This window comes from Manacus candei, unplaced genomic scaffold, assembly GCF_025592945.1.
Source record: "Manacus candei isolate 608988 ecotype Guabito, Panama unplaced genomic scaffold, ASM2559294v1 h1tg000065l, whole genome shotgun sequence".
In the NCBI taxonomy this organism is placed as follows: Eukaryota; Metazoa; Chordata; class Aves; order Passeriformes; family Pipridae; genus Manacus; species Manacus candei.
In genome coordinates this window covers 14,488,485-14,502,403 of record NW_026138113.1, presented here as the reverse complement: position 1 = coordinate 14,502,403, position 13,919 = coordinate 14,488,485, and the positions used below count along the sequence as shown (strand labels likewise).

The 13,919-nt window shown below is 45.4% G+C and overlaps 1 protein-coding gene and 1 long non-coding RNA gene across 2 annotated transcripts in view; both read right to left on the bottom strand.

The window, feature by feature from the left end:
* The window catches only part of LOC127479178 (uncharacterized), a 31,445-nt gene extending 29,473 nt beyond the window's left edge, over nt 1-1,972 (bottom strand). The window contains exon 1 of the long non-coding RNA XR_007907487.1: nt 1,778-1,972. This is a non-coding gene — a long non-coding RNA (uncharacterized LOC127479178). The remainder of the gene's footprint in view (nt 1-1,777) is intronic.
* Nucleotides 1-13,919, bottom strand: part of LOC127479171 (translation initiation factor IF-2-like) — an 87,970-nt gene that overhangs the window by 50,922 nt on the left and 23,129 nt on the right. The window lies entirely within an intron of this gene.

Below are 13,919 nucleotides of genomic sequence, written 5' to 3'. Positions count from 1 at the left end.
AGGAGAGGGCCCCCCCCTCCCCCCATACCCTACGGTATGTATTACTTTGCATAGCATCCTCCACCACATTAGACATAACATGCATGTAGGAAAATCTGACATACTATTATTGCAAAAACCATCCAAATTTCCATACTATCTCCCATACAATCCAAAACTTGTCATTCACAGATCTAGGCACATTCCCACACAAGGACATAACATGTCATGTTCTAGGAATAATCCCGCCAAACGAACTAAAACCTAAGGCTGCTAATTTTCGCATAAAATCCTTCTCAATACGAGGAACGTCACAGAACCTAAAATCCATGGTCCATGGACCACTCACCACTTAACCTTGCTCTATGTACCAACCAAGAAGTGCTGGGTTATTTATTAGTCGTACTCCTCACGAGAAACCAGCAACCCGGCGCTAGTAATGTTTATCATGTCCAGCTTCAGGTGTATTCTTTCCCTTTCCACCAATAACCCACTCTCATAACTTGCTCTTTGTCGCCTCTGGTTCCTCGGTCAGGGCCATAACTTGCTTAATTTTCCTAAACTTGCGCTCCGTTACTAATGGTTGGGGATGTTCGGCCAACCTGGACCTCGTGATCGCGGCATTTTCTCTCTTCTAAACTTTTGGGTTTTTTTTTTGGGGTAGATCTCAATAAGCCCTTCAGAGCGCTCTGCCAGGGGGCTCCCATTAATGGTTGACATGTACCCCTTATGGTCGGCGAGCGGTTTTCTCACTTTCGCGTGAAAATTAATGATATGGTTTCAAGTGTTATTCAGTCTCATACTGTTGCACTGATGCACTGTCACGTGCTGTTGGCTTGGTTTTTCCATTACGTCTGTCATCAAGTTGCAATTTAATTAATGTACGCCAGACATATTTTTTGTCGTCAATTTCACAAAAAATTACAAAAATTTTGTCATTTTTTGCAATGATCTAGGGACTTTCCCTCTATTCATCATTAATTTTTGTTTTTAAATTTTTTAACAAAAATTTCAAATTTTACAAACTTTCCATTCCCCTAATTTTCCAATTCAGACATTTGCATCATCAATTTGTTAAATTTTTTTAACACACTTTAATTTACCCCATCATTTCCTTTCGTCATTCATTTGTTCATTTGTTTGTTTACACTTTAATCTACCCCATCATTTCCTTTCATCATTCATTTCTTCATTTGTTTGTTTACACTTTAATCTACCCCATCATTTCCTTTCATCATTCATTTCTTCATTTGTTTGTTTACACTTTAATCTACCCCATCATTTCCTTTCACCCTCTTACCTCCCCAATTAATCGCCCCCACTACTCTAACTAATATTCCACCCACATACACCTTTAACAGTTGGTCCCAAACTTTTTTCCAACCCTTCAGAAAAAAAGGAATCAAACCTTTATCACCAACTCCCAAAGCTGGCATTTTCATTAAACTATTCTCTGAACCACACCTCCTTAAACCGCCCGAATTGCCCCACGAGACAACCCTCGTACAAGTTCTAGCACAACAAACAACGTCAGCAACAGACCCCAGCCCGCAATTAAAAATTGTCCCACCCCCCAAGAATAAAACATAGCCGCTCCCTCAAAATCCAACCGAATAGATAAAACACCCCCACTATCCACTGTGTTTATCCCTAACCACTCTAACTCAGATAGCCCTATAATAAACACCCCACCCCCCAACACTAAAACTAACCCAGCACCATACCCAACAACCTGCCAGTCCCCTCAGGTCTCAGGAAATGGATCTGCTGCCAATGAAACCGAATACACAAAACCCACTAACATCCCACCTAAATATACCAGAAATAACACTAGTGATACAAAAGACACCCCCAAACTCATTAACCATCCACACCCTACAATAGACGCCAACACTAACCCCACTACTGCATAGTATGGAGAAGGATTGGAAGCAACTACTAGTCCTCCCAAAATAAAACTAACACTTAAAAATAGTATAAAGCACGTCATAACAATTCCTGCTTGACCTCTATCCAAGACCTTTGGCCTGAAAAACCATCGTTGTAATTTCAACTACAAGAACATAAACCTTAACAAACCCGCCCACAACACTACAATCTTGCCCCTTTCTACTCTTCTAACTTCTCAACAACACATTTTTGTTATCCACTAGAACTACTTCTCCAACCACTAAACAAATCCTAAATCAATATCAACTATTACTACAACTAAAACAAGCCCCAATAATAATCACTATGCCTATAACAGCCTTAGTCCTTGTAGTTTACAATAAAGCATAACACTGAAGATGTTAAGACGGCTATTACACATACCCAAGGACAAAAAAGACTTAGTCCTAACCTTACAGTTAGTTCTTGCCAAATATATACATGCAAGTATCCGCATCCCAGTGAAAATGCCCTCAGCACCTTAAAAAGACAGCAGGAGCAGGCATCAGGCACACCACTCCAATTGTAGCCCAAAACGCCTTGCCTAGCCACACCCCCACGGGTTTTCAGCAGTAATTAATATTAAGCAATAAGTGTAAACTTGACTTAGTTAAAGCAACTTACCAGGGTTGGTAAATCTTGTGCCAGCCACCGCGGTCACACAAGAAACCCAAATTAACTTTATACGGCGTAAAGAGTGGTTTTTCATTATCACTTCAACTAAGACTGAAATGTAACCAAGCTGTTATAAGCACAAGATGCATCCAATACTCCCATAGAAATGATCTTAGCTTCATGATCAACAAAACTCCACGAAAGCCAGGACACAAACTGGGATTAGATACCCCACTATGCCTGGCCCTAAATCCCGATGCTTTCACCACTTAAGCATCCGCCTGAGAACTATGAGCACAAACGCTTAAAACTCTAAGGACTTGGCGGTGCTCCAAACCCACCTAGAGGAACCCGTTCTATAACCGAGAACCCATGATACACCCAACCATCCCTTGCCAAATCAGCCTATATACCGCCGTCGTCAGCCCACCCCTAAACTGAGGGTTTAACAGTGGGCACAACAGCAACATCCCACTAATAAGACAGGTCAAGGTATAGCTCATGAGATGGTAGAAATGGGCTACATTTTCTAGCATAGAATACCTCACGACAAGGACTGTGAAATCACTCCTAAAAGGCGGATTTAGCAGTAAAGCAGGGTAATAATGCCTCCTTTAAGCTGGCTCTGAAGCACGTACATACCGCCCGTCACCCTCCTCACAAGCTAGGATTAATTTTATTTATAGTAAACCCCTAAGCTAGAGATGAGGCAGGTTGTAACAAGGGAAGTGTACCGGAAGGTGCACTTAGTCTACCAAGACGTAGCTATAACTAAAGCATTCAGCTTACACCTGAAAGATATCCGTTCCATATCAGATCGCCTTGAAACTTAACTCTAGCTCTTCTACCAGATTACATAGAAACTAAGTTAATACTACCCATTAAATCAAAACATTCTCTCACTCAACCTAGTCTAGGCGATAGAAAGGTAAACTCAAGACGCAATAGAGATCATGTACCGTAAGGGAAGAATGAAATAGTAATGACAAACCAAGCAATAAATAGCAAAGACCAACCCTTGTACCTTTTGCATCATGATTTAGCGAGAACTACCCAAGCAAAACACCAATTTAAGCTTGCTTCCCCGAAACCCAAGCGAGCTACTTACGAGCAGCTATCTACTGAGCAAACCCATCTCTGTTGCAAAAGAGTGGGAAGACTTGTTAGTAGTGGTGAAAAGCCAATCGAGCTGGGTGATAGCTGGTTGCCTATGAAATGAATCTTAGTTCCCTCTTAATTCACCTCCCAGGACTACACTCAACCCACATGAAGCGAATTAAGGGCTATTTAAAGGAGGTACAACTCCTTTAAAAAAGAATACACTCTCCCCTAGCGCATAAATTTAATTACAGCTTAATTGTGGGCCTTCAAGCAGCCACCATTAAAGAATGCGTCAAAGCTCCTCACCTAAAAAAATCTAAACTTCCTCATGACTCCCTCTTCCCCAATAGGCCAACTTATATTAAATAAGAGAATTTATGCTAAAATAAGTAACTAGGGATCCCCTCTATGGCGCAAGCTTACATTACAACATTATTAACAATCCACAGGATATTTTTTAACCTTAACACGACCTTATACCCAAAACTCTGTTAACCCACCTATGGAGCGCCCCCAAAGACGATTAAAATCTGTAAAAGGAACTAGGCAAATCCAAGGCCCGACTGTTTACCAAAAACATAGCCTTTAGCAAACCAAGTATTAAAGGTGAAGCCTGCCCAGTGACAATTCGTTCAACGGCCGCGGTATCCTAACCGTGCAAAGGTAGCGCAATCAATTGTCCCATAAATCGGCACTTACATGAATGGCTTAACGAGGTCTTAGCTGTCTCCTACAGATAATCAGTGAAATTGATCTTCCCGTGCAAAAGCAGGAATAACCCCATAAGACAAGAAGACCCTGTGGAACTTTAAAATCTGCTACCACTCCCATAAACAATACTCACCCACAGGACCTACTCCCCCGGGATTTTGCTGGTGTGCATTTTTTGGTTGGGGCGACCTTGGAGACAAACTTAACCTCCAAATATCAGACAATCCATCTTAACCAAGAACTACCCATCAATGTGCTAATAGTAACCAGACCCAATATAATTGATTAATGAACCTAGCTACCCCAGGGATAACAGCGCAATCTCCTTCAAGAGCCCACATCGACAAGGAGGTTTACGACCTCGATGTTGGATCAGGACATCCTAGTGGTGCAACCGCTACCAAGGGTTCGTTTGTTCAACGATTAACCGTCCTACGTGATCTGAGTTCAGATCGGAGTAATCCAGGTCGGTTTCTATCTATGTTACAACTCCTTCTAGTACGAAAGGATCGAAGAAGTAAGGCCTATGCCACAAGCACGCCTTCGCACCCAGTAATGAACCCAACTAAATTACTAAGAGCTCCACCATAACCCCCTCCTAGAAAAGGACCGCTAGCGTGGCAGAGCTTGGCAAATGCAGAAGGCTTAAGCCCTTTACCCAGAGGTTCAAATCCTCTCCCTAGCTCCAACGCAAACCACATGACAATTCACTTAACCCTCACTTACTTTATTATATCAATATCCTATGCTCTCTCCATCCTCATCGCCGTAGCATTTCTTACCCTAGTTGAACGTAAGATTCTAAGTTATATGCAAACCCGAAAAGGGTCTAATATTGTAGGACCATTTGGTCTCTTACAACCTATAGCAGATGGAGTAAAGCTATTCATTAAAGAACCAATTCGTCCATCAACTTCATCCCCTTACTTATTTATATCTACTCCTATCTTAGCCCTTCTCCTAGCAATTACAATCTGAACACCGCTTCCCCTACCCTTTCCCCTTACTGACCTAAACCTTGGCATACTCTTCCTTCTAGCTCTATCTAGCTTGGCAGTCTACTCAATTCTATGATCAGGGTGAGCCTCTAACTCAAAATATGCCTTAATCGGTGCCCTCCGAGCAGTCGCACAAACTATCTCTTACGAAGTTACCCTGGCCATTATTCTCCTATCCGTAATTATCCTTAGTGGTAACTACACCCTCAATACCCTAGCTACAACTCAAGAACCTCTCTACCTCATTTTCTCCTCCTGGTCCTTAGCAATAATATGATATATCTCCACTCTTGCCGAAACAAACCGCGCTCCATTTGACCTGACAGAAGGAGAATCTGAACTAGTCTCAGGGTTCAAGGTAGAATATGCTGCAGGGCCATTCGCCTTGGTTTTTCTTGCCGAATATGCTAATATTATACTAATAAATGCACTCACAACCATTCTATTCCTAAACCCCAGCTCACTTAATCTCCCTCAAGAACTCATTCCCCCTACTTTAGCTACAAAGCCCCTCCTCCTTTCCGCAGGATTCTTATGAATCCGCACCTCTTACCCTCGATTCCAATATGATCAACTCATACATTTGCTTTGAAAAAACTTCTTACCCCTAAGATTAGTCTTATGCCTATGGCATACCAGCCTTCCTATCTCCTATGCAGGCCTACCCCCCTACCTAAGACACTCAAGGAAATGTGCCTGAATCCAAAAGGGTTACTATGATAAAGTAAACATAGAGGTATACCAATCCTCTCATTTCCAAATTTTAGAAAAGTAGGAATCAAACCTACACTAAAGGAATCAAAATCCTCTATACTCCCTCTATATTATTTTCTAGTAAGGTCAGCTAATTAAACTATCGGGCCTATACCCAGAAAATGATGGTTTAACGTTAGCTTAAACCCCAAACCGTAAACCCTAAAACCTAAACCCTAACCCTTACTAACCTTAACCCTAACCCTAACCCTAACATCTCATAGCAGAGGGAGGGAGGGGCCTGATTCCTCATCAGATATATCAACAGTCAAAAGCCTGTAAGCTCAGTTCTTGCCTTTTCAGGGCTTCACACCGTCAGCACTGGAGGGAGGGAGGGGTCCGACTGCTCATCAGAGGTATCATGCAAGTCAAAAGCCTGAAAAGTCTCCTAGAATGCATAAATCATTAACCATTTCAGTCTCTGACAATTGGTCCACACAGTAACTGCAAGCTATGCCCAAAGCCTGTTCCCTAACCTTAGAAGAGAGACTGCAACCCTCGAGATGTTGGTGGTTCGAGGCATGGTCCGTGACACTAATCATGGCTATAACTCATAACTTCTTGGAGTATGGGGACTTCCCTCCTTCACCCCCGGCAGATCAAGGCCACCACTTCAACTGACAGACATGGAAGCATCGCTGGACCCCGTGGGCAGTGACTATATACATCTGTCCACTCTCAGCTTTTCTTTCTCTTACTCTCCCTTGCTCTTATCCTGCCTTTCTCTCCCCTATGCATTTTCTTTCCCCCCCCGCAAAGGTTATCTCTGTGTCACATTGTGGTATGACAGCACCCAAAGTGCTAGCATGCCTGTTGATACAGAATTGTTAAAATAAACCTTGCCAGTATATGTTTTCAGACACCGATTATTTAGTGTCGTTTCACTTTAATCCACCCCAAGGGAATTATTAATAAAAACCTGAGTTACCCCCTCTCCCCTTTTCCTGGGGCGGGTTGCAACACCAATCAGCACTGACTCCGCCCAGTAGGCGGAGCCAGTGACGCAGAACAATCAACATGGACTCCAGCTCTTGACTCCACCCAGTGGGCGGGGCCAGTGCTCTATAGAAGCAGAGTACATACCGGACGGCGGTGGGACACGCAACAGAACAGCAACAGCAAAAACAGAGACCCAAGAGAAAAAGCAAAAGATTCTGACAGCGGTGGGCACTGAATCAGGCTTATAGCCCGAGAGGGGTTTACTGGGCACCACTGCGTTCCTGGAATGGGGTAAACCCGCGATAGTTAGATCGCGCATTGAGACAGATTCTGACTAACCCTAACCCTAACGCCAACCCTAACCCCTAACCCCTACCCTAACCCTAACCTTAACCCTAACCCGAACCCTAAAGCATTCGCTTTTTTAGGATTAGGGTCAGGGAATCGGGTTTGCGCATAGCTTGCAGTCTCTTTTTTAAGGTTAGGTTCAGAGAAAAGGGTTTGCGTATAGCTTGCAGTCTCTTTTTTAAGGTTAGGTTCAGAGAAAAGGGTTTGCGTATAGCTTGCAGTCTCTTTTTTAAGGTTAGGGTTAGGGAAGAGGGTTTGCGCATAACTTGCAGTCTCGTTTTGAGGGTTAGGGTTAGGGAAAAAGGTTTGCGCATAGCTTGCAGTCTCTTGGTTAGGGTTAGGGAACAGGGTTTGCGCATAGTTCCCAGTCTCTCTTTTAATGTTGGGGTTAGGGGACAGTGCTCTATAGAAGTAGAGTACATACTGGACGGCGGTGGGTATTCTGCCAGACACGCAACTGAACAGCAACAGCAAAAGCAGAGACCCAAGAGAAAAAGCACAAGATTCTGACAGCGGTGGGCAATGAATCGGGCTTATAGCCTGAGAGGGGCTTATTGGGCACCGCTGCGTGTCCAGAATGGGCTAAAACCGCGATTGTTAGATCGCGCACTGAGACAAATTCTTCCTAACCCTAACCCTTACCCATACCCCTAACCCTAACCCTAACCCTAACCCTAACAGTAACCCTGTCTTTTGCTAACCCTAAACCTAACCCTAACCCTAACCCTAACTTTTGCTAACTCTAACTCTAACCCTAAATTTCCTAACCCTAACCCTAACCCTTTCTAACCCTAACCCTAACTCAAAACCTAACCCTAACCCTAACCCTAACCCTAACCCTAACCTTAAACCCTAACCCTAACCCTAACACTAAACCCTAAACCAAAAGGAAACTTCCTTTGCTATGCCTACTGGGCGGAGTCAGTGCTGATTGGTGTTACAACCCGCCCCAGGAAAAGGGGAGAGGGGGTAACTCAGGTTTTTATTAATAATTCCCTTGGGGTGGATTAAAGTGAAACGACACTAAATAATCGGTGTCTGAAAACATATACTGGCAAGGTTTATTTTAACAATTCTGTATCAACAGGCATGCTAGCAGTTTGGGAGTTGGGCTATCAGTTGGGAGGCATGGCTGAAAATAGGAAAGAACAGCCCTAATTCCCAGGAAAGAAAGCCTGGAAGCTTTGGCTTTGTGGTGCAGTTGGTGGGCCACACTGGGCACTCCATGGGCAGGCAGCAAGAGTTTTCTGGATCTGGGAGTCAATCTGGGGGCCTCAGAGTGTTTGAGGGGAAGTTGGGAGTGTCCTGTGGGACCAGGATGGGATTTGAGGGCTCCTGGAGGGGCTGGGACGGGTGTATACTGCGGGCATCATCTAGTATTGATGGGGGTAATCAGTGAGCTGACTGTTTCATAATCATCCAAATTTTAACATACAATATGATTATTAGAATAAAAAGCAAAAAGGTAATATCAACAAAACAGTAACAGGGTGAAGCTCTTAGTTGAAGACTGGTTTCTTCTTTTTCTCCAGTGATTTTAATTCTTTTTCGTCTGGGTTTTAATCCCATCTTTGGCATTTTGCTGCGAACATTTTGTCCCCATATCCATTGGAAATTGTATTAACTGTTGATGAGAACAAAGTGGAATCCCAAGGTATGTGATATATTGATAGGATTTCACTGGTTGGCTTTTAATTTGTCCAGGTTTATCGCCATAATGCTTCTGCTCTTTAACCACTTGAATCAGAATGAATTGAGTTGTTTTCTGGGTCAGGTTCTCTTTTTGAGTCCAAGGTTTTTTAGTGGATTCAGTATCAGGTACGAAGGAAATTGAGGGAGGTAAAGAATAATCTTCCCTTTGTTCATTATCACAGGGATCACTCAGTCTATTTTCATGAATGTGAGGAAAGCTGGGAGACTCTAGAAACATCAGTTGAACTTCAAATTCTCCTTGTTTCTTTCTCTGCTGAGACTTAGAATCAGGGTTCTCTGTGGTTTCCCAAGTCTCAATGCCAGGGTAAGACACTGGGTTATGAAGTTGCCTGACCAAACCAGGAGCCTGTTTTTTTAGCAACAGTTTTCTCTCTGCACTCTGGCGCAACAAGACTTTGAAGGTGGTCAACCTCAGTTTGAAGCAGCTCATTTTTAGCAACAAGTTTATCCGATTTTTCTCCTGTTTCCCTCTCAAAGGCTAACGATGACTTCAACACTACATTTTCTGATTTCAAAACAGTAGATTCAACATCAGAAATCCATTCATGACTTCCCTGTCAGCACTCCATCCAAATGTCTGTGCTCTCACTTTGACCTGAGAGAAACCTCAGGCAGGTGGAAAAGGGCAGATAAAGAAAAAACAGATGGGTCCAGCAGAAGTGATGCTGCTTCTGTCAAAAGCAGAGCAGAGACCGAAAGCACTTTAGGAAGTTGCTTACAGAAGCACTTGTGCATTCCAAGTTACAGCTCAGGAGTCTCAGTGACTTGTCCAACATGAGAGTTTCTTTTCCATTTCTCAACCCCCAGATTCCTCAGGAGTAGGAAACTGGAAACACTGACTCAGAAAAGCACCATTCCTTCCTAATAATTGTGCTTTGTCCTTCCCATTTGACAGTGCTCTTGGAAATGTGCTGCTGTGATCTGGATCTGTGAGCAGCCCTGACCTCCCAGAGCACTCATCCAATGGCAGGAATACCCCACCTGGCTTCTGCTGGGGTTCTTGCCACCACGACCCAGTATGGGTCAATGGAATGGGGAGCAGGGCGGTGGGACCAGTAAGGACCAGTTAAGGGGGTTGGGGGCACTTCAGCATCTCCATCAAGGTCAGACCAGTACAGAGCAGCATAGACCAGTATAGATCGGTATAGACCAGTATAAACCAGTATGGACCAGTGTAGACCAATATGGGTCACTGGAATGGGGAATGGGGCAGTGGGACTGATAAGGACCAGTTAAGGGGCTTGGGGGCACTTCAGCATCTCCATCAAGGTCAGACGAGTACAGACCGGTACAAACCAGTATGGACCAGTATAGACCAGTATAAACCAGGGTAGAGCAGTATAAACCGATATAAACCAGTACGGGTCACTGAAACAGGGAATGGGGTGGTGGGATCAGTAAGGACCAGTTAAGGGGGTTGGGGGTGCTTCATCATCTCCGTCAAGGTCAGACCAGTACAGACCAGTATAAACCAGTATAAACCAGTATGGACCAGTACGGGTCACTGGAACGCGGAATGGGGTGGTGGGACCAGTAAGGACCAGTTAAGGCAGAACTCAGCTGGGACTCAGTGGTTTGCGGGTGGGCGTGTCCCTTCTTTAGGTGGGCGTGGTCTCTCCCTGGTGGGCGTGTCCCATCCCAAGGTGGCCATAGCCTCTGCAAGTGGGCGTGTCTTTTGCATCCTCTCCCCCTCCCTGAACTGGGAGCTCAACTGGGACTTACTGGGGTTTGGGTGGGCGTGTCCCCTCCCAATGATGGACCCACTTTCAGCCCCTCCCCCCACCTTTAAGGGCCCCCCCAAAGCCCCTCCCCCCCTTCCTGCACCTCCCCAACCCTCAGGGTCCCTCCTGTCCCTCCCCCACCCTCAGGGTCCCTTCCTTCCCCTCCCCCCAGTGAACCTGCTACCCCTCCCCCACTCTCAGGAGCCCTCCCTGCCCCTCCCCCACCTTCAGGGGCCCGCAGGACCCCTCCCCCAACCTCAGAGACTCTCCTGCACCTCCCCCACCCTCGGGGAACTTCCTACCCTTCCCCCATCCTCAGGGACCCTCAGGGCCCCTCCTTCATTTTCGGGGTTCCTCCCTGCCCCTCCCCAACCCTCAGGACCCTCCTGCCCCTCCCCCACCCTCAGGGACCCGCCTACCCCTCCCCCACCCTCAGGGACGGTCCTGCCCTTCCCCCACCCTCAGGGAACCTCCTGCCCTTCCCCCATGCTCAAGGACCATCCTGCTCCATCCCCACCCTCAGTGTTCCCTCCTTCCCCTCCCCCCCCCACTGGGGCCGTTACTGGTCCCTTACTGGTCTGTACTGGGAAGGGAGAGGGGAGGGGCCGCCCCCTCGAGGCCCCTCCCCCCCAGTGACGTCACCGGGTCCCAAAAATAGCCCCGGGGGCCCAAACTGGAGGGGGGACCTGGAGCCGCTCCCAGTGTGACCAGTTCAGGTACTGGGAGGGACTGGGAGAGAACTGGGAGGGACTGGGAGGGACTGGGATGGGGCAGGGCTTCCCCCCCTTCCCCCCCTCCATGTCCTTGGGGTGACCTTGGGGAGGGAGGGGGATGGGCCGCTCCCAGTGGCTCCCAGTAGCTCCCAGTAACCCCAGTAATGCCTCCGGTATCTCCAGTGACCCCCCCAGTAACCCCAGTGACCCCCCCAGTAGCTCCTAGTAGCTCCCAGTAACCCCAGTGTCTATCCCAGTAGCTCCCAGTAACTCCCAGTAATCCTAGTGTCCATCCCAGTAACTCCCAGTAACCCCAGTGTCCACCCCAGTAGCTCCCAGTAACTCCCAGTAAGCCCCCCAGTAGCTTCCAGTAACTCCCAGTAACCCCAGTGACCCCCCCAGTAGCTCCCAGTAACCCCAGTGTCCATCCCAGTAACCCCAGTGACCCCCCCAGTAGCTTCCAGTAGCTCCCAGTAACTCCCAGTGTCCCCCCCAGTGCCTCCCAGTATGTCCCAGTTTAACCCAGTTCCCCCCCCGTGGGCCCTGGGCCGGGTGGGGGAGGGGCTGGCTCACATTTCCATGGTAACATCCCTTTCCCTCTGGCCCAGTTTCTCCCAGTTCCTCCCAGTTTAACCCAGTTTTTCCACATTTTTCCCCATTTTTCCACATTTCCCCCCATTTTCCCCATTTTTCCCAGATTTTCCCCCATTTTTCCACATTTTCCTGAATTTTTCCCCGTTTCCCCCCATTTTCCAGATTTTTCCCAATTTTCCTACATTTTCCCAGATTTTTTCCCATTTTTCCCCTATTTTCCCAGATTTTTCCCCATTTTTTCCAGATTTTCCCAGATTTTCCCCCCATTTTCCCAGATTTTTCCCCATTTTTTCCACATTTTTCCCACATTTTCCCAGATTTTCACACATTTTTCTCCAGATTTTCCCAGATTTTTTTTCCCATTTTTTCCACATTTTCCCCGATTTTTTATCACATTTTTCCAAGATTTGCCCAGATTTCTTCCCCCATTTTCCTGGATTTTTCCCAGATTTTCCCATATTTTCCCCATTTTTCCAAAATTTCTTTATCTTTCCCCATTTTTCACCCATTTCCTGGATTTTCTCCCATTTTTTCCACATTTTCCCAGATTTTCCCAGATTTTTCCCCATTTTTCCCACATTTTCCCAAGATTTTTTCCCATTTTTTTAAATCTTTCCCCATTTTTCCCCATTTTCTGGGATTTTTTCCCATTTTTCTCCATTTCCCCCCATTTTCCCCAGAATTTCCAGCATTTCCCCCCAGGTGGTCCCCATTTTTCCAGATTTCTCCCAGATTTTCCCAGATTTTTCCTCCATTTTTTCCCCATTTTCCCGGATTTTTCCCAGAGTTTTCCTCCACTTTTCCCAGAATTTCCCACATTTTCCCAGATTTTTCCCACATTTTTTCCCATTTTTCCCACATTTTCTCAGATTTTCCCCCATTTTTCTTGATTTTTCCCGATTTTCCCCATTTTTCCAGATTTTTTCCCATTTTTTCCCATTTTCACACATTTTTCTTCATTTTCCCCCATTTTCACGGATTTCTCCTCATTTCCCCCATTTTCCCACAGTTTTTCCCAATTCTTTCACATTTTCCCAGATTTTTCCCCATTTTCCCCAGATTTTTCCCCATTTCACCCCCATTTTCTCGGATTTTTCCCCATTTTCCCACATTTTCCCAAATTTTTTCCCACATTTTCCCAGATTTTCTCCCTATTTCCCCAGATTTTTCCTCAGTTTTCCCATTTTTTCCCAGATTTTTTCCCAATTATTTTCCCCATTTTCCCAGATTTCCCCCCTTTTTTTCCCACATTTCCCTGGATTTTTTCCCAATTTCCCCCCATTTTCCATGATTTTTCCCACATTTTTTCCACATTTTCCCAGATTTTTCCTCATTTTCCCCCATTTTTCCCAGATTTTTCCCCATTTTTCTCAGATTTTTTTCCCCATATTTCCAGATTTTCCCAGAATATTCCCCATTTTCCCCCCATTTTTTCCCTATTTTCCCAGATTTTTCCCAGTTTTTCCCCTTTCCCCCCCATTTTTTCCACATTTTTCCCAGATTTTCTCCCATTTTCCCCAGAATTTCCCAGGGTTTTTCCCAATTTTCCCCATTTTCCCAGTTTTTTCCCAATTTTTCCCCATTTTCCCAGATTTCCCCCCATTTTTCCCACATTTTCCCAGATTTTCACACATTTTTCCCCATTTTCCCCCTTTTTTTCCTCATTTTTCTATATTTTCCCATATTTTCCCCCCATTTTCCCCAGAATTTCCCACATTTTCCCCCATTTTTCCCCAGTTCCCCGGATTTTTCTCACATTTTTCCCAGAATTTTCCACAATTTCCCCATTTGCCCACATTTTCCCA